The sequence below is a fragment of the Mobula birostris genome, chromosome 26 (genome assembly GCF_030028105.1).
Source record: "Mobula birostris isolate sMobBir1 chromosome 26, sMobBir1.hap1, whole genome shotgun sequence".
Taxonomy (NCBI): domain Eukaryota; kingdom Metazoa; phylum Chordata; class Chondrichthyes; order Myliobatiformes; family Myliobatidae; genus Mobula; species Mobula birostris.
In genome coordinates this window covers 13046390-13067925 of record NC_092395.1, presented here as the reverse complement: position 1 = coordinate 13067925, position 21536 = coordinate 13046390, and the positions used below count along the sequence as shown (strand labels likewise).

Genomic DNA, 21536 nt, shown 5'->3' with positions numbered 1-21536 from the left:
AACTTGAAACTCTTACTCTTCACAGATGTCCACGAAACAGAGAAAAAAAAGCCCAAAGAATGAATGACAGAAAATGTTAGAACCCCAACTTCCCCTCCCCTCCCATGCACAGGCAGCAGCAAAAGCATCAGTCCTTCCCCCTCTCCGCTTGCTCCAGCAGATAATGAAAAGCCAGGCTGCTCGGCACATTCTGAAAGTGAAGAACGTCATTTGAGCACAGCCGTAGGTCATGGATTCCAACAGGATCACAGCCACCCTGAAAATGAAAACAAGAAGGCATGAGAAGAGGAGGCTTAAACTGTTTCATGGGAGAAAGGAAAGAAGTCACCCTGGTCTGCAAAGACTTCTGGTGCCATCTTTAGCTCCTCCCACTCAAGAAGATCACTCTTCTGAATCTAGTACTTGTTTAGTGGTTAAACGGGTACAAAGCACTGCCACATGAAAGTAATGTCCAACATGAAGGACCCCACCATCCAGGCTATGCTCTGTTCTCATTACTACCATCAGGCAGAAGGTACAGGGGTCTTAGGAGCCACAGCACCAGGTTCAGAAACAGGTATTATTGGTGGGAGGAGAAGATGGTGCGCAGCTCTCCGGTGAAAAATGATATCATATCTGTTAAATGCCCGTTCGCTGCTGTTGTTACTGTGTGGTCAGGAATCTTTCGGAGAGTAGGCCTTGCCTGTTTTTGGCAACCGAGAAGGAGGTCGAATCGTTCGGACAGAGATGGCGCTCAGTACTCGGTGTCGGAGAGCTGATCAGAGCTCGAAGTTTTCGGATGACTCAGAGTCGGATTGTGGTCGGCATGGCAGGGAGAGTTTTTCTTCCTTCTCCCGTCTGTGTGAGATGTGGGACATTTGAGAAACTTTGGACTTTACTGTGCTCATGGACTTCTTCATCAAGTTATGGTATTGTGCACTGTTGTAACTATATGTTATAATTATGTGGTTTTGTCAGTTTTTTTCAGTCTTGGTCTGTCCTGTGTTTTGTGATATCATACCAGGGGAAATAATGTATCATTTCTTAATGCATGCATTACTAAAAGAGGACTACGTGTCTTCATAATCCTAATCCTACTCTACAACCATCAGGCTTTTGATCCAGTCTGGATAACTTCACTATTCTCAATGTTAAACTGACTCCATAACATATATTTTCACTTGCAAGGACTCTACAATTGTATTATGTACTTTTTTATTTATTATTTGCACAATTTTTCCCCTTTTAGATGTTTGCCAGTGTAACACAGCAAACTGCTGGAGGAACTCAGCAGGTCTGGCAGTATCCATGGAAAGGAATATCCAGTCAATATTTCAGGCCGAGAACAATTCTTTAGGATATGTATGTCAGTCTTTGTTATTTACAATATTTTATAAATTCTATTGCACTTCTTTATTTTCTTTTAAATACCTGCAAGAAAATGAATCTCACGCCATACACCCAATGTGCTGGAGGAACTCTACAGGTCAGGCAGCATCTACGGATGGGAAGTTTCGGGCCAAGACCATTCATCAGGACTGGAAAGAAAGAGGGCAGAAGTCTGAATAAGATGGTGGGGGAGGAGAGGAAGAAGTACAAATTGGCAGGTGATAGGTGAAGCTGGGAGAGGGGGGCGGTTTGACGTAAAGAGCTGGGGAATTGATTGATGGAAGAGATAAAGGACTTGAGAAGCGGGAATCTGATAGATGACAGAGGACCATGGAAGAAAGGGAAGGGGGAGGTGATGGGCAGGTAAGGAGATAAGGTGTGAGAGGTAAACAAGAATGGAAAATGATGGGGGGGGGGGGTGGTTGGTATTTACCGGAAGTTTGAGAAATCGATGTTCATGGTTGGAAGCCAACCAGACAGAATATAGATGTTGTTCCTCCAACTTGAGAGTGGCCTTAACACTTCAGAGCAGTGCCTTTTTACAGTCATACACAGTTATTATAGCTTGTTTCAGCTGCTACCTATTTTACTCTCTCCAACGAGTTATTAAGGTCAATTACTTGCATTGACAGTTCTATTGGTGGAACACCAGTCAAAGAGAGTGCAATCATAGGTTATTTATGCAAAAACTTAACCAATTGATGAATCATCTTGAAACAAGATCAATCTTGTCACAAAGCATTATTGAACACACCCAGCTGTCTCTTTGTTGTCCCATTGGTAGTACAATGATACAATGGAATCTATAGATATTTGATCTCATCACATTGCAATAAACCTTCCCATAAATGCAAAGTGAACAGTGATTCTTTGTTAGACTCTATTTCAGCAAGTAATATTTGCAAATCAAAATTCTGTCTCATCTCTTCAAGGATGGGCTGATGAGTCTGATGTCAGGAATGGGTAAATTCTTGGAAGGTGTTCTAAGAAACAGGAAAGATGTTTAAGTATTTTGATAGATAGAGCCTAATTAGGGATAGTCAACATGACTTTGCTCACGGTAGGCCATGTCTAAGCAATCTTGTAATGTTTTACAAGGAGATTACCAGGAAAGTTAATGAAGGAAAGGCACTCCAGACATTGTCGATATGAACTTTAGCAAGGTCTTTGACAATGTCCTGCATGGGAGGCTGGTCCAGAAGGTTTAGTGCTTGACATTCAAGATGAAGTAGTAAATTGGATTCAACATTAGGTGAAGTCAGAGAGTTGGGGTAGATCGTTGCCTCCCTGACTGGTGGCTGGTGACCAGTGCTGTGCTGCAGAGATCAATGTTGGGTCACTTGATTGTCATCTATATTAATGATTTGGATGATGATATGGTGAACTGGATCAGAAAATTTGTGGAAGATATCAAAATTGGTGGTGTAGTGGACAGCAATGAAGGCTATCAAATTTTGCAGTGGGATCTGGACCAGCTGAAAAATAACCGATGGAATTTAATGCAGACAAGTGTGAGCTGTTGCACTTTCACAAGATGAACCAAGGTAGGAATTACACAGTGAACATTAGGGCACTGAGAAGTGGGGTGGAACAAATTGCTTCTAATATCTGACAATTCTTGTAATGACCATGTCAGAGCATTAGCTTGCATTGTTAAAACTTCCTCCCAATCATTTTCAAATCCTGTTAATCATTCCTTGCCTGTTAGTGTTTGAACATGTTTTGTGATGCCTCCATCGGTCAGGATTGACCATGGATGTTGCATCCTTGTTGTCTAGATATGCAAATCAAGGCAGTGCAACATGGAGAGCAATCTGTTGCCCATGTAGCAAGCTCTACCTCTCCGCACATCTGATGAACCCAGAGGAACAGCAGGGACTGATACAGTTCAGCAGCGTTGCAGGAGTTGCTAGTCAGTGTTGAACTCAACTTAGAGACTCCAGCTACAGATTTTTCCTCGGGGTTTACTCCCGAAGCCTTTACTCGTGAGTGTGTTTAGCTACAAGGCAGCAGAGCTTTGAGATCAGCATTTTCTTTCTCCTAGATGAGCTGCCAACACAGCTGATGAGCCCCATCTGCTTGGAGTGACTGGTTTTAAGGTGTCAGGAACACCCCCTCCTTTGCCCCATCTCCCATCCATAGAAATGGTTCTGCTGGGCTTAATAGCTAAGCCACATGTGAAAGCCAGGGGCCAGACTAGGTGGTCCGAGGCTACTTGAGACGCATGCCTGTGGGGGCATTTAATAGGCAGTGGGAGCTTGTCCCCACTACCACTCCTCGATATAACAACCATATGGAACCAAAACAGGTTTTAAGCTGAGCTTATTAACATCAGATTATCAAAATGATTATCATATATATCCTTATGGAATATTTTGCAACTGTGTCAATATGCAAGCCTGACAAGCTTTTGTAATCAGAACTGTGTTGTCTCGCGTTGCCTAATTTGTTTTGCTTTGTTGTTGTTGCTTGTGCTGTTCTGCTGAACGTTGTGGGCATGATATGTTGGCGATGGAAAGTGTGGCGACACTCAGCACATCCTTGGGTGTGTTGATTGCTAACACAGAGGATATATTTCACTGCATGTTTCGATGTAGATGTGATTAACTTTGATGTATGTGTGATAAATGGTGAGCCACCCCCCCACCCCCGTCGTAACTTGGGGGACAACTTTATTGAGCACCTCCACTCCATCTGCCAAAAACAGAACTTCTCGGTGGCCAAACATTTTATTTCTGACATGTTGGTCCCTGGCCTTCTCTTGTGCCAAAATGAAGTCGCCCTCTGGGCAGAGGAGCAACACCTTATATTTTGTCTGGGTAGCCTCCAACCTGGCATGAAAATTGATTTCTTCTTCTAGTTAAAAAAATATTTTCCTACCTCTCCCCTCTTCTTCTATTTGCCACTTTGGCCTCTTAGCTCTTTGCCCTTGCCTATCACCAACTCCTACCCTTTCGACTGTGGTCTACTCTCTTCTATCAAATTCTTTCCTCTTCAAACCTTTGCCTTTTCTACCCACCTAGCTTCACTTACCATCTTCTAGCTCTCCTCCTTTCCCTCCCCCCACCTTTATATTCTGGCTTCCCCTCCCTTCCTTCTCAGTCTTGAAGAAGGGTCTCGGCCCGAAACGTCAGCTGTTCATTCACTTCCACAAATGCTGCCTGACCTGCTGAGTTCCTCCAGCACGCTGTGTGTGTTGCTTTGGATTTCCTGCATCTCCAGACTTTCTCATGTTTAAAATAAATCTGGATCTGTTGTTGTACAGCACAGTGGCTTTGAGCAAAGCTGCTATTCAAAATAAATTGTCTCATCAGTGCCATTGTCATATTGTGTGGGTTTCTTCTTCAGGAGTGACCCTTTGACTGTGGCACAAAATGAAAGTCTCTGGCATTCTTGATTGCCACCTCCATGGAAGTCACATTCCTAAATACTAAATAAAACACAAGACTTTTGTTGCCTGGCATCATTGAGTAGATGGATCTTTTTTTCTCTCAGACTCCTTTATATTTGAATTCACAATCAAAAAAACCTTCCAGTGTTAGAATACGTTAATGGCTCTTTGATCAGGATGACTCACTTCTCCAGCTTCTTATTGCATGTCCCAGATTTACAGCTTTTCATTATCTCCAGTGGCTGCAGGTTAAAGTTTTCTTTCAAACTCTGAGCTACCTTTGCACATGAGACATCTGTAGCTGATATATTAGTGAGCTCATGATACACTTTGGAAGTGATTTCCATGAGTGATATTGCCTTCTTCCTTTCTCTCCCTCTAGTATTCAAGGCCCGTGCATTTCCAATGCTGTCTTATAGCTCAAAATATTATTAACCTTGAAAAATATCTTCAGGCAGGATGAGAATGATTCACATCCTTTATTATCAACTCTCAGGTTGTGTTTTAGCCACCATTTTCTTTCTTTTGTTGCCAAATTAATGATACTCTGCTTAAGCATTTTTCCCCTGTTCTTCATTGCACATTTATCATGAGGTGCCCAGGCTTAAAGTTCAAAATAAATTTTATTATCAGAGTATATATGTATCACCACATACAACCATGAGAATCTTTTTCCTGCTGGCATATTTATCAAATCTATAGGATAGTAACTCTAGACAGGATCAATGAAAGATCAGGTAGAGCAGAGAAGACAACAAACTGTGCAAATGAAAATATAAACAAATAACAATAAGTAACGAACATGAAAAAAAAACAAGGTAAAGAATCCTTAATGTGAGATTATTTGTTGTGGGAACACCTCAATGGATAAGTGTATTTATCCTCTTTGGTTCAAGAGCCTGATAGTTGAGGGGTAGTAACTGTTCTTGAAGCTGATGGTGCAAGTCCTGAAGCACTTGTAACGTCTACCTGATGGCAGCAGCAAGAAAAGAGCATGGCCTGGGTGGTGAGGGCCTTTGATGATGGCTGTTGCTTCACTATGACAATGTTTCATGTGCAGTAGATGAGCTCACCGGTTGTGTGTGTGTGTGTGTGTGTGTGTGTGTGTGTGTGTGTGTGTGTGTGTGTGTGTGTGTGTGTGTGTGTGTGTGTGTGTGTGTGTGTGTACATACATGTAGATGTTTCTTTGACTGCATTATTTATAGTTAATCCATGTGTACAACTAATACATGAGAAACCGTTACCTGTGGGAAGGGCTGGGATGTCTGGCTGACACAAGTAAGTTGGTGGCTCTCACAAAGTCTGCGAGTTGTCGGTGGGTCTCGGTATACGAGTTAAGTGGGGGCAGGAATAACGAAGTCTGATGGCCCCTAGGTTCATGAATCGGTGAGACCAGAATCCGAGGCCTAGTGTTCGAGGATCAGGGCCTGAAGGTCAAAATGGAAGTCTGGTGGTTGAGGCCTGTTAGCTGGAGCTCCAGGTCTATGAACCCCTGTGAGTCAGGCACCCAATGGCTGTGTGCCTGTGTCCATATCCTAATCCGAGTCCAGATCCAGGTGCGTTGGAGGCTGGTGGCTGAAGAATATGGAATGCTTCAGGGTTAGAGGACTGTGTAAGTACGTGGGTGGGAGGGAGAGAGAGAAACTGTTTTGCTGCTGTCGTTCTGTTGTTGTGTTCTGTGGTGTTTTGCCGAGCATTGTGGGTATGCTATGTTGGCACTGGAATGTGTGTGTGTAAGGAATGTGTTTACCAACTACTCTCTGTCACAGAGAAATATGGATAATGTGTGGGCTGGAGGGATTGGTTTAGTTTGGCATCATGCTGACACAGGCACTGTGGGCTGAAGGGCCTGTTCCTGTGCTGTACTGTTCTATATTCTATGCTTCAGGTTGATAAACATTGAACAGAATTAGCCCCAGTTCATAAACAAGAAAAATTCTGCAGATGCTGGAAAACCAAAGCAACACACACAGAATGCTGGGGAGGAAGGAATCTGACTGGAGAGGAGAGTGGACCACAGGAGAAAGGGAAGGAGGGGGGGATCCGGGGGAGGTGGTGAGCAGGTGAGAAGAGCCAGAGTAAGGAACAGAAGAAGAGGGGATGGGGAGGGATTTTTTTTTTTTAACCAGAAGGAGAAATTGATGTTCATGCCATCAGGTTGGAGGCTACTCAGACAGAATATGAGGTGTTGCTCCCCCTCTCTGAGGGTGGCCTCATCTTGGCACAAGAGAAGGTCATGGACAGACATGTTGGAAAGAGAACGGGAATGAGAATTAAAATGTTTGGCCACAGGGAATTTCCACTTTGGCAGATGGAGTGGAGGAGCTGGCCCCTGTTTCACCCTCAATGCATGCAACCTAATCCTTTGTACATCTTGTTTTATTGTGGATTTTGGGAATCCACGATATTTTGGTTTGCAACAGGGGCAAAGTTGTGGTTCAAGCTAGGAGTGGACTGCAGATAAATTTATTTGTTCTGTTCACTTATTAGTGAAAACCATTGCCATTATTTGCCTAACGGCATACGGGATCACTGAGTTAATGAGCCAAAAGAAGATCAATTTGAATGCTCAGTGAACTTCCTCCAGTGGTTTTGATGAAGATCATATTCAAGTTTTTATTGTAAGATTAAATGTTAGTCAAAATTACAGTGGAAGAAAAATCAGAGTGGATGGCTGATTACATTTACTCAGTGGCTACTTCGTTCATTAACCCAATAAAGTAGGGCTATAACCAGAGGTCATGCGTTAAGGGTGAAATGTGAAAAGTTTAAGAAGAACATGAGAGGAAACTTCTTCACTCTGAGGGTTGTGAGCATGTGGAACGAGCTGCCAGTGCAAGTGGTGCATGTGAAATTGATTTAAACGTTTAAGAGAAGTTTGGATAGGTGCATAGATGGTAGGGGCATGGAAGTGCAGGCCGATGGGAGCAGGCAGTTTAAATGTTTCAGCATGGACTAGGTGGGCCAAAGAACTTGTTTCTGTGCTGCACTTTTCTATGACTTTAACTTTATGAAGTGGCCACAGAGAGTATGTCCGTGGTCTTCTGCTGCTGTAGCCCATCCACTTCAATGTTCAACATGTTGAGGCTTCAGAGATGCTCTACTGCACACCATTGTTGTAACACATTACTCTTGCTTTCCTATCAGCTTGGACTAGTCTGACCATTGTCCTCTGACCTCTCTCATTAACAACACAATTTTGCTCTCAGAACCGCCGCTCACTGGATGCTCTTTTTTTGTGCTTTTCACACCATTCCTGTAAGCTCTAGAGACTGTTGTATAGGAAAATCCCAGTCGTTTCTGAGATACTCAGACCACCCCATCTGGCACCAACAAACATTCCATGGCCAAAGTCACACAGATCAAATTTCTTCCCCATTCTGATATTTGGTCTGAGCAACAGCTGAACCTCTTGACCATGTCTGCAAGCTTTTATTCATTGAGTTGCTGCCACATGATTGGCTGATTAGATATTTGCATTAACAAGCAGATGCACAGTTGTACCTAATAAAGCAGCCACTAAGTATGTATTTAATTTCTAGCTATTAAGTTGAAATGGAACTCTATTGCTTCATGCAATATTGTATTGTTAACAAATGGTAAGAAAAAATATCTCCACAGCACAACGCCTGGCTTAGATGGCCAAGATTATGGCATGCAAGGTAATTTAGGGAACACATAGGTTCAATACCATGTTTATTATTTCTGGCTCTTGTAGCTGGATACCTTTTGTGCTTTCCAGGTTCACACAAGCAACGCCTTGAACCTTTAGCATGGGCGTGACACAGTTGGCTGACTACGGAAAAAAAACTGTCTGTTGCCAAGGAGTCCGATGTGGGAAATGATTTAACCGTTTCCATCTCAAGAAACTAATCTTAAAAGATTGACTTCTGTTTAGAGTAAACATGTCCTCCAGTGCCAGTCATGTGACCTTTCGTGACTGAATACGCACCATATTTACATGTATTGGATAGCCTCTCCTCCACTGATTCTATCTAGAATTCCTGCTGCCTCAAGGACTCCTCCCACCCTGGTCATTCTATTGTTCTCCCCTCTCCCATCGGACTGAAGAAAGAATATAAACCAGCCTCAAGGATAATTTCTATCCCACCTCAATGGCCCTCTCCAATGCTAAGGATGAACATTTGAATTCTTTATAATCATATAGCCATATAATAATTACAGCATGGAAACAGGCCATCTCGGCCCTTCCAGTCTGTGCCGAACTCCTACTCTCACCTAGTCCCACCGACCTGCACTCGGTCCATAACCCTCCATTCCCTTCCTGTCCATATATCTATCCAATTTAACTTTAAATGACAACATCGAACCTGCCTCAACCACTTCTGCTGGAAGCTCGTTCCACACAGCCACCACTCGCTGAGTAAAGAAGTTCCCCCTCATGTTACCTCTAAACTTTTACCCTTTAACTCTCAACTCATGTCCCCTTGTTTGAATCTCCCCCACTCTCAATGGAAAAAGCCTATCCACGTCAACTCTATCTATCCCCCTCATAATTTTAAACACCTCTATCAAGTCCCCTCTCAACCTCCTACGCTCCAAAATCTTCTAATTTGCTTTATCTTCCCAATTTGCTTTGGCTTGGCTCGTGCATTTTATCTGTCTGTTTGCACTGTGGTTTCTTTGTAACTGAAACGCTATATCCTATGTCTCATTTGGTTTTCACACAGTATAGTAGCAGTAGTGTGGTCACTTGAGTCGAGTATGAGGTTCTCCTCAGGGGTTATGGTCTTAATGGAGAAGCCTGTGCGTAACTTTGTTTAACGTGGGGAGCTGATGCATGGGTAGCCACCGCACAGCCCTTGGCAGATTGGGGTCAGGGTCCAGCGAGATGGAATGCAAAATGATTGGGTATCCTTCATTGCTGCAGCGTTCCCCCGTCTTCACTGCCACCGTGATGTGTCATCATCTTCTGCCACCACTGAGGTTTTGGTTGGATTGGTCTTTGTATGGAACCTCTTCCTTGACCTTATTGCCAAGGATGACCCGGCCAGGAACCAAGCTCTAGACGGCACCACTCAGGAAATCATAAGCTTCTCCACCATGACAAGGTGACGATCCTTGAAGGAGACCTCAGTGTAATTATGTAAGGCATGATCTGTGTGGAAGACATACAAAGCTAAAGTTTTTCATTGTTTCACTGTATATATTATTACATTATCCCTTTCCATGCCTTGTGGTGCATCGGGAGGGAGCCTTGCTGTTTTTTTAGCATTTTGCCTGTTTTAATGAGGCCGAACACTGATGGAAAGAAGCCCGCCGGATTCGAACCCAGGACCACTCACCTCGAAGTCTGGTACTGATGCCACCACACCACAAGCTGGCAATCACAGAACACATGACCAATCTCAATAGTAACAGGCAGTAGAGAGTCATCTGCCTCTATCACAAAAGCCTACAAACGTAAGAAATAGTAATTAGCTCATTACATGTGCTCCTCCATTCAAAGTTCAAAGTACATTTATTATCAAAGTAGGTATACTATGTACAACTTTGAGATTGTCATCCTGTAGGCAGCCACAAAACAAAGAAACACAATAAAACCCATTTAAAAAAGCCCACACAACAAAGACAGTCAAACACCCAATGTACAAAAAAAAGAACAAATTGTGCAAACAATTTTTTAAAAAGTAAACAAATAACACACAGAACATGAACCGCAGAGTCTCCGAGTCCACAGCCATGGAGACAGTTCAGCACTGAGGCAAGTGAAGTTAATTCAAAACTCAATGGCTCCTGGATAGTCCAGGAACCCATTCATTACAATCATGGCTAATCATTTACCTCATTAACACATCGCAACACTAAATCCAAAAGTTTTAGTTTTCTTAATATCCAAACATTTATCTGTATGAAAGAGCATGAAGTTTAATGTATCCTTTTATCATTCCTTATTTCATTATTATAATAGAGGTAGCAAACTATTGACAGGTTCGTATTAAAACAAGAGGTGGTGAAATACCACTGTAAGTGACATTATTTAAAGGGCTTTTCAGCTTCACACAAGCAACGCCTTGAACCTTTAACAACATTGCATGGGTGTGACACAGTTGGCTGCCTACAGAAACAAAACTTTCTGAGGAATCCGATGGGAAAAGTGATTTAACCGTTCCCACCTCAAGAAACTTCACTTAAAAGATTAACTTCCATTTAAAGTAGACAGATCTTTTAAACCTCCAGTGCCAGATCTTTTGATTTGAGGCCCACTACTGGGAGGGGTCAACCATGGATGTTGCATCACAGTTTTCTATGTGATTCACAAGCCAGGGCAGCACGATATGGAGAGCAAGCTGTTGCCCATTAGCAGCCTACCCCCTCTCCATGCAGCTGATGAATCCAAAGGAACGGCAGAGACCAATACAGTTTGGCACCAGCAGCATCGCAGGAGTTGCCAGTCAGAGTTGGAACTCAATGTAGGGACTCCAGCTCTGGATATTTGCTTGAGGTTTACTCCCAAAGCCTACCCCATGGATAGCCACAAGGAAGTGGAGGTTTGAGATCAGAGTTTTCCTTCTACTGGATGATCCGCCGTCCACAGCTAACAAGTCCCATCTGCCTAAAGCGACTGGTTTTAAGGTGCCAGTAACCCAACTTTGTCCCTTCTCCTGTCGGTAGAAACGGTTGTGCTTGGTAGCTAAACTACATGTGAAGACCAGGAGCTGGACTTTGTTGCCAGAGACTATTTGTGGAATGTGTTATTGAGAGCACTTAAAAGGTAGTGGGAGCTTATCCCTACTGCCATTCATGGCTATAAAAACCATAGGGAACCTGACTCTGATTACAATCCACACTTCCATGTACTGAAGAGCCTCCTATCTATTCATCTGTCCACACTTCCTGTTGACTCACTATATACACTACCACAGTGTATGAGACAATATCAATAGTAATAGGTGATAGAGAGTCAACTGTTTTGATCAAAAAAGTCTAAGACCATAATAAACAGAACAGCTTCATATACATGCTCCCGCATTCATTACAATCACGGCTAATATTTCCCATAGCAACACACCCCAGTACTAACCCCATTAATTTTGGATTTCTTATTATCCAAATATGGATCTCTTTGAAAGAATATTAATTTTAATGTATCCTTATAACATTCCATATTTCATTATGACAATCGAGCTAAACTATTGAGATGTCATTATTGCCATTAAAGTAGTAAGTGGGTGAAATACCATAATAGTTGAAATTATCTGAAAGGCCATATATTCATGGTCATTGTTTGCCCCAGACTGAAATAAGAGTTTACTAAAGGACCACTTGCATCTTCTTTAACAGTTCCTAAGAGCTCTCGTCAAAGAAGATAACGTAGAGTGAGCTTGAAGAAAAGTTTTATTCCATGTTGACTGGGAACAAAGAAACCTCTAACAAAATCCCAACAGAAAATGCTTTTTCAGTGAACATTACTGCAGGATGCACATGACTGCAAGGCAGAAGGGAAGGATCGTGAAATTAAGGGCCTTCTGGGCATGGATCTGCTGTTTTGTCTAATCATTACCCAAGCCTTTGATAAAGTCCCACATAGGAGATTAGTGGGCAGAATTAGGGCGCATGGTATTGGGGGCAGAGTACTGACATGGATTGAAAATTGACTGGCTGACAGAAAACAAAGAGTAGCGATTAACGGGTCCCTTTCGGAATGGCAGGCGGTGACCAGTGGGGTAGCGCAGGGTTCAGTGCTGGGACCGCAGCTGTTTACAATATATATTAATGACTTAGATGAGGGAATTAAAAGTAACCTTAGCAAATTTGCCGATGACACTAAGCTGGGTGGCAGTGTGAAATGTGAGGAGGATGTTATGAGAATGCAGGGTGACTTGGACAGGCTGGGTAAGTGGGCAGATGCATGGCAGATGCAGTTTAATGTGGATAAATGTGAGGTTATCCACTTTGGTGGTAAGAACAGGAAGGCAGATTATTATCTAAATGGAGTCAAGTTCGGAAAAGGGGAAGCACAACGAGATTTCGGTGTTCTTGTACATCAGTCATTGAAAGCAAGCATGCAAGTACAGCAGGCAGTGAAGAAAGCTAATGGCATACTGGCCTTCATAACAAGGGGAATTGAGTATAGGAACAAAGAGGTCCTTCTGCAGCTGTACAGGACCCTGGTGAGACCACACCTGGAGTACTGTGTGCAGTTTTGGTCTCCAAATTTGAGGAAGGACATTCTTGCTATTGAGGCAGCGTAGGTTCACAAGGTTAATTCCCGGGACGGCGGGACTGTCATATGTCGAAAGATTGGAGTGACTGGGCTTGTATACTCTGGAATTTAGAAGGCTGAGAGGGGATCTTATTAAAACATATAAGATTATTAAGGGATTGGACATGCTGGAGGCAGGAAGCATGTTCCCGCTGATGGGTGAATCCAGAACCAGAGGCCACAGTTTAAGAATAAAGGGTAAGCCATTTAGAACGGAGTTGAGGAAAAACTTTTTCACCCAGACAGTGGTGGATATATGGAATGCTCTGTCCCAGAAGGCTGTGGAGTCCAAGTCTCGGGATGCTTTCAAGAAAGAGATGGATAGAGCTCTTAAAGATAGCAGAATCAAAGGTTATGGGGATAAGGCAGGAACTGGATACTGATTGTGGATGATCAGCCATGATCACAGTGAATGGCAGTGCTAGCTCGATGGGCTGAATGGCCTACTCCTGCACCTATTGTCTATTGTCTATTGTCTAAGCCACTGGGACAAATCAAGCCTCTTCATGTAACACTAGTTAATCCTGGCAAAACCAGCTGGAAATCATAAACACAAGATATTCTGCAGATGCTGGAAATCCAGAGCAACACACGCACAAAATGCTGAAGGAACTCAGCAGGTCAGATAGCATCTATGGCGAGGAAGGAACAAAAGCTCAAAGTTCAAAGTTCAAAATAAATTTATTAACAAAATGCGTCTATGTCACCAATGGCTACCCTGTGATTTGTTTTCTTGCAGGCATTCACAGTAGAGCAAATAAATTCAATAGAGTCAATGAAAAACTACACACAACGACTGACAAACAACCAATTTGCAAAAGAGGACAAAGTGCAAATACAATAAAAAGCAATATATATATAAATATAGTACTGTGCAAAAGTCTTCAGCACCCTAGCTATGTATATGTGCATGTATACTTTTGCAAGGTACTGTATATAAATAGGCAAATAGATAGATAGATAATAATGAGAACATGAGCTGTAGTGTCCTTGGAAGTGAATCCAAAGGTTGTGGAATCAGTTCAGTTTTGAGGTGAGTGAAGTAATCCACCTGGTTCAGGAGCCTGTTGATTGAAGGGTAATAACTGTTCCTGAACCTGGTGGAGTGGGACCTAAAAGGCTCCTGTACCTCCTGCTGGATGGTAGCAGTGAGGAGACAGCATGGCCTGTATGGTAGGGTCCTTGATGATGGATGCTGCTTTCTTGTGGCAGTGCTCCTTGTGGATGTGCTCATTGGTGAGGTTTGTTCCTGCGATGAACAGTCGACATTTTGGGCTGAGATCCTTCTTCAGGTTCAACAACGGCAGGAGCTATTTAACCTTTAAAACTTCTTGGGACTAGGCTTCAAACTGAATAGCATACATTCCACCTCTATTGATTTTTAAACAGCTTACAAATAAAATTGTAATCTTCAAAGCATTAATGTACGTTTGAATGCGCAGAGTTCAGTCACCTTTATCTTAAAGTCACTAAATTAACATTGTGTAGCAATATCAGGTAGACCCATAAAAGTGAGTCAATGGATTCCATCTAAAACTAACTATTGACATAGCTGACACACATCAAAATTAATAGCTTTACTCCACATGATCCAGATATGATAAATTTCCTTCCAGATCAACACAACCTGAAATGGCTCCATTTGTTCCCATCCACAGAATAAATTTATGATCACAAGTGAAATGTCAGCACTGACTGATTGAAAATATATTGCAAAAGTGAATTTACAATATTGAAAAACTTAAGCTGCAACAACATAGCATTGACTGAATAATCAACCAGCATTTCATTTCACTTCCCGGGAGCTGGAGCACTGGTTTTTATTTGTTCTGTATGGTGGGTGTATTGTAGAGCCTCGACCGAAAATCACAGAAAGAGCGAAATCTCATGAATGCTTCTGTCACTGCTGAGTAGAAACGCATGCACACACACACACACACACACACACACACACACACACACATATACACACACACACACACACACACACACACACACACACACACACACACACAGAATTTGGGCTTCATACTAGTTCTTTTCATTTAGAGTGTACCCCTCTCCATTGCCACTTCACTCTGACCCTTGACCCTGAGACAGTCCTCCATGCCAACCTAGATCCCTACTTAAGCTAGACCATTTGCCCACATTTGCCCCATTTCTCCTCCCTCTCTCTCTCTCCCTCTCTCCAACCCTTTCTGAATATATAAACACAAAATAATCTGCAGATGCTGGGGTCAAAGCAACACTCACAACACACTGGAGGAACTCAGCAGGTCAGGCAGCATCCATGGAAAAGATTGGTCGATGGTTCGGGCCGGAACCCTTCCCGGCCACAGTCCTGACGAAGGGTTCCGGCCCGAACCATCGACCAATCTTTTCCACGGATGCTGCCCGACCTGCTGAGTTCCTCCAGTGTGTTGTGAGTGTTGCTTTCTGAATATATGTTTCTCTAAATGTCTTCTAAATGTAATTGAGCAATTGTGACACAACAGTCAGGAACGGAGTGTGCGTGTGTGTATATGAGATCATCTGTGTTAGAGGGATTTTTAGCAATTGAGTTGAAATCACATGGTTCATCTACATTAAATCCCCTCCCAGAGGAGCAGAAATGGTTTTGTTAGCTTTCATCCACAAGGTAAAGGTTTAGTAACATAGGAATAATACAAGTGAATTAAACAGATTGAAAGTAGTTAATGTTCAAATTCTCACTTTAAAGCCAACTAAGTTACAAGATCCACTTATCACACACAAAATGCTGTAGGAACTCAGCAAGCCAAAGAGCATCTATGGAAAAGTCGTTTTGGGTCATGACCCTTCATCAGAACTGGAGAAAAAAGATGAGAAGTTAGAGTAAGAAGATGGGGGGGGGGGTTGTTCAGAGGAAGAAATTCAATTGTCCATTTGTCCCTCCCCACTGACCTCCCTCCTGGCACTTATCCTTGCAAGTAGACAAGTGCTAACCTGCACCTACACTTCCTCCTTCACTACCATTCACGGCCCCAAACAGTCCTTTCAGGTGAAGCGACACTTCACGGGAGTCTGTTGGGGTCATATACTGTGTCCGGTGTTCCTGTATGGCCTCTTGTATATCGATGAGACTAAATGTAGATTGGGAGACCACTTGGCCAAGCACTTATGCTCCGTCCGCCAGAAAAAGTGTGATCTCCCAGCGGCCACTCACTTCAATTCCACTTCCCATTCCCATTCCGCCATGACAGTTAATGGCCTCCTCTACTGCTGCGATTCAGGTTGGAGGAGCAACACCTTACATTCCATCGGGGTAGCCTGATATGGCATGAATATCTTTTTCTCGAACCTTCGGTAATGAGCCCTCGCCTCCTCCACCACTCTCTACTCCCATTTCCTTCTCTCACCTTATATCCTTACCTGCCCATCACTTCCCTTTGGTGCTCTTCCCCATTTCCTTTCTTCCACGGCCTTCTGTCCTCTCCTGTCAGATATCCCCTTCTCCAGCCCTTTATCTCTTTCACCAATCGATTTCTTAGCTCTACTTCACATCTTTCCACCCATCCTGGTTTCACTTGTCCCCTCCCCCACCTCTTACTCTGACTTCTCATCTTTTTTCTCCAGTTCTGAAGAAAGGTCTCATCCTGAAATGTCGGCTGTTCTTTCCACAGATGCTGCTTGGCCGGCTGAGTTCCTCCAACATTTTGTGAGTGTTGCTTGGATTTCCAACATCCGCAGATTTTCTCTTGTTTACAAGACCCATTGTGATGTTTGTGGCACCAAATCGATGTACTATATAATTACATATATACTATATACACAAGCACGTATTAGGGCAGCACAGTAGCACAGCGTTTAGCACAACGCTTTATAATACCAGTGATCTGGGTTCAATTCCCACCGCTGTCTGTAAGGAATTTACAGACTGTGACTGCATGGGTTTCCTCTGGGTGCTCCGGTTTCCTACCACAGACTGAAGACATACTGGTTGGTAGGTTGGACATTGTAAATTGTCTCAGGATTAGGCTGGGATTAAATCGGGGGAGCTGGACAGCGTGGGGCGAAATGCCAGAAGGGCCTATTCCGCGTTGTATCTCAATCATTAAAAATATATATATTTTGATAATTAACTTACTTTGAACTTTGAAGTAAATTTATTATCGAAGTACATATATGACACCATAATTCTAAGCGTGAACTCTTCTTTCATCATGGTTGTCTAGCTTCATTTTGATATCATATAGTGTTCCATAGTCTGAATTATGCACTATGTCTGAATCCAGATTCAAGAACATGCCATGTTCCTTTATAATGTAAAACGAGATCATATCACCCATCATACCTATATTGGCTTACAGAGGAACTCCATTTCCACAAAACCTGGATATGATGAAGTGAAATGGTTGAAAGGGTGAGTCCATGGTTACTATAGTGGTGAGCTGTAGGTGAAGCTATCTGATTGATAAACTATCCTGATGCAGCTTCTTTTATTGGGTTCACCAGCTGTTTTGTCACCAGGAACAAGGAAATATTTAGTCTTCCCCCACCATAAGGAACAGTAAAGTGCACTCCGTCAATAAATCCACCTGTTTGCAAGGGTAAGTCTCAGCTTTGAGCAGGTTAGGACTGTAGTATGAGCCATCAATATTCCAAAGGGGACAAGGTTGGCCAAGGTTAATGAATTAGTCACACTCATTTTTACAAAGGAATTGCGATTATTTGAGTTAGGTGTGGTCAAGCCTTCAAGTTTTGGTTGAATTTATCATGTCACATCAGTTTCTCATGATGGCACGAGGGGTTTTAGGTTAAGAAAGAGATGAGGTTGCTCGGTGGACCAGAATAGTTGTGTTAATACACTGAACGGGTGGCAGAGTGGAGATATGCCTCTACCAAAGGAAGTGCAAGGTGAACCATCATTTCGCTAGCCTGCAGGTCACTGTTGGGCAAGGTGTAGCACCTGCTTAACCACCCTCCCAAGCAGGGTCATGTGAAGCCATGGGAGCAGATGGTGGATGGTCATATGAGCAGCTGAACCACATCACAAGTCCTGGTTATGCGACCGTTGACACCAGGCAGACAATTTCTGAAGAGTATTGATAATGGCTGGGGACACTTGTCTTGTAAAGACACTGCCCAAAAGAAGGCAATGGCCTTCTGTAGAAAACCTTGCCAAGAAAAGTTTGCCATGGTCAGGGAAAGACTATGATCACCTAAGTCATACAACAGAGCACATAACAAACATACCTAGTGGCAAACCTTTCCGGGAACGGTTGAAAGTGGACTAAACATGAAGATGAAAGACTACATAAATTGCTGAAGATATCTGTTTCTAACTTGTAATGATCGGTGTGTGCAAAAATCTTGTGCTGTGCCATTTTTTGCCCAGTGACAACAACATGTACGCACTGAATTTTTAAGTGGAATACACGCAATACACACAGGTGACACCAGTTTCTGTATTGTACATAAATATTTCAGGTAGCTGCACGCTCCTGGCCTCATGAGCTTTCTGTATAGCAGTTTTTACTGTTTCATTAAGCCATTTCACTTTAAATGAAGTAACAGTTCTTTTGTGCTTCACACCCTTTGCAACTTTGGAGTTCAACACAGTGAATCAGTAATTTCTTCAATAAAAGCAGTATAAATAAGCCAGTTCTAAAATCTGCAGACAAATCATTCATGTCTCCACATTGTCAATACCGTCCACATCAGACAATGGGAAAGGAAGTGTGATTGTGTACGATCTTGAAACATACTTAACATGCCAATGAGGTAGAGGGTGACAAACTTTTGTGCACAGTTTAAATTCCTTTGTGCGCTAGTAGCAAAAGATGTATGCGCGTGCATGTGCACACACCTTAAAGGGAATATTGGTCTGGAGTCACATGCCCCATAAAGTCATCGAGGACTGCAACATTGAACCAGGATCTTAAACTCATTGGGTCCAAACTGACCATCAAGCACCTACTAATCATACCCTCAGCCATTTTATCAAAGTAAATTATCAAAGTACATATACGTTACCATATACAACTCTGAGATTCATTTCCTAGTGGGCATACTCAATAAATTTATTGAATAATAAGCATAAAATAATCAATGAAAGTACACCCAACTAAGCTGTGCAACAGAAGTATAGAAGTCAACGAAGTGTGCAAACGCAAAAAGAAGAAATAATAATAAGTAAGTAAATCAACAATAAATATTGAGAACTTGAGATAAAGAGTTCTTGAAAGTGAGTCCATTGGTTGTGGGAACATTTCAATGATAAAGTGTAGTTATCCATTTTGGTTCAAGGGCTTGATGGTTGAGGGGTGGTAAATGTTCCTGAAGCTGGTTGTGTGAGTCCTGAGGTACTTGTACCTTCCCGCATTCCCATCAATTCCTCTTCCTCCACTTATTATTCCCTCGGGGAATAATGGAATATCCAATTAACCTACCAACATAAACACGAGGAATTCTGCAGATGCTGGAAATTCAAGCAACACACACCAAAGTTGCTGATCTGTCTGGGTAGCCTCCAACCTGATGGCATGAACATTGACTTCTCTAACTTCTGCTAATGCCCCACCTCCCCCTCGTACCTCATCCATTATTTATTTATATACACACATTCTTTCTTTCTCTCTCTCTCTCCTTTTTCTCCCTCTGTCCCTCTGACTATACCCCTTGCCCATCCTCTGGGTTTTTTCCCTCCCCTCCCCCTTTTCCTTCTCCCTGGGCCTCCTGTCCCATGATCCACTCATATCCCTTTTGTCAATCACCTGTCCAGCTCTCGGCTCCATCCCTCCCCCTCCTGTCTTCTCCTATCATTTTGGATCTCCCCCTCCCCCTCCCACTTTCAAATCTCTTACTAGCTCTTCCTTCAGTTAGTCCTGATGAAGGGTCTTGGCCCGAAACGTCGACTGTACCTCTTCCTAGAGATGCTGCCTGGCCTGTTGCGTTCACCAGCAACTTTGGTGTGTGTAACCTACCAACATACTTGACTTTAGGTTGCAGGAGAGAAATAGAACACCATGAGGAAATCCATGTGACCACAGGGAGAATGTGTCAGGATTAAAACTGTTTCTCTGAACTGTGAGGCAGCAGATATACTTACTGAACCACTTACTCGACAGACTGGATAAAGATGGCAGAATTCCTTTCTTGAAGAATACTGGGGAGCCAGATAAGTTTCTTACATCAACAGAATGGTCTCATTGTAATGTTCGTGATGCTTGCTTTCCTCCGCACTGCTTTTTCCAGATTTTATTTAATTACGAGAATTTAAATTCCCAACTACTATGGTGGGATTTGAGCTCCTGAATCACTGCCAAGAACTCTGACTGCTGGTCTGCTGGACATTAGTATCCTCGTCTCTTCTCACTCCCACATCATGTGGAATGTTAATCTTGCTCTCCTCTCAAGAAAGTTGTGGGGCACTGTAACAAACACCAAGCAGTTTACAGCTAAAAGATAGTTTTTAAGTATAGCTGGTGTTCTAATAGATGAACTACATGGATCAATTTGTATGCAGTAAATCATGATATACTATCTTTGTTAATTTAAATTAATGTTAATTTATGTTTGTCATGTTTATAAAGTACCAGGCCGCTGCTACAGAAGCTAAGATTTTTGCATTTATACACTGGGTATGTATGCCGATGACAACAAGAAACTTCAGATTCACATTAATTTATCACATGTACATGGAAACATACAGTGAAAAGCTTTGTTTGCATTAACAGCCAACACAGGTTAACAATGTGATGGGGCAGCCCACACATCCCGAAATATTAGGCAGAATCACACAGGACACAGCAAAACAACCCCGATTCTCAACCCACGCATAAAGCGATCCTTCAACCCCAGGACAGGCCACCTTGGGCCTTCAGCAGACTCGTAGATTTGTAGCCATTGGGCTTCGACTCCCCCAGAGGACTCACAGAGACTCGTAGACCCAGGCTTCCACAGCCCTCTGGTCTTCTGATTGACCTTTGGTCTTCGATCTTCCGTATCTACCATGAACAAGTGGCACCAAGTGATGGAAGCAACACACCAAAGATACAAGAGGAACTCAGCAGGCCAGGCAGCATCTACGGAAAAGGGTACTGTCTATGTCTCGGCTCCAAACCTTTTTCTGTGCATGTGTCGCTTGGGTTTTCAGCATCTGCAGATTCTCTCTTGTTACCGAGCGATGGAAAATTGATTTACACTCTTAGAAGACCATTTCACAGAGCAAGAATGGCCAGCTTGGTAAAGGCACTGATGCAAAATTCAAGCGGCTTTTGATTACCCTGCAAAATGTGGAGAGGTGGTTGTGGCTGGAGATCAAAGCCTGTGGAGGTGGGTGCTCAGAGATGGAGCTTTTGGAGAGTGGGTGAACCTGCGGTCAGTAGATTGTGGGGGTGGTGCTGTGGCCGGGGGTTGGGAGGTCTAACGGGAGCAGGCAAACTAAAAATAAACAAATCAATAGGTTAAAAATAAAAACGGAGGATTGTAAACTCAGCCAGCTCCATCACAGGCACAACCCTCCCCGCCAACAAGGACATCTACAGCGAAATTCTTGGGCATATATATATATATCTATCTATATATACA

At 42.9% G+C, this 21536-nt stretch overlaps 1 long non-coding RNA gene across 2 annotated transcripts; it reads right to left on the bottom strand.

Annotated features, from left to right (window-relative positions):
* Positions 1-96: 96 nt before the first annotated feature.
* On the bottom strand, positions 97-20255 carry LOC140188025 (uncharacterized). Of its 2 annotated transcripts, none has more exons than XR_011883208.1 (4): positions 20056-20255; positions 10066-10175; positions 6004-9878; positions 97-256 (listed from the first exon to the last, which is right to left on the bottom strand). It is a non-coding gene; the product is annotated as an uncharacterized lncRNA (long non-coding RNA). The 2 variants fall into 2 exon arrangements; XR_011883209.1 differs by having other exon boundaries at positions 20068-20255.
* Positions 20256-21536: the final 1281 nt, after the last annotated feature.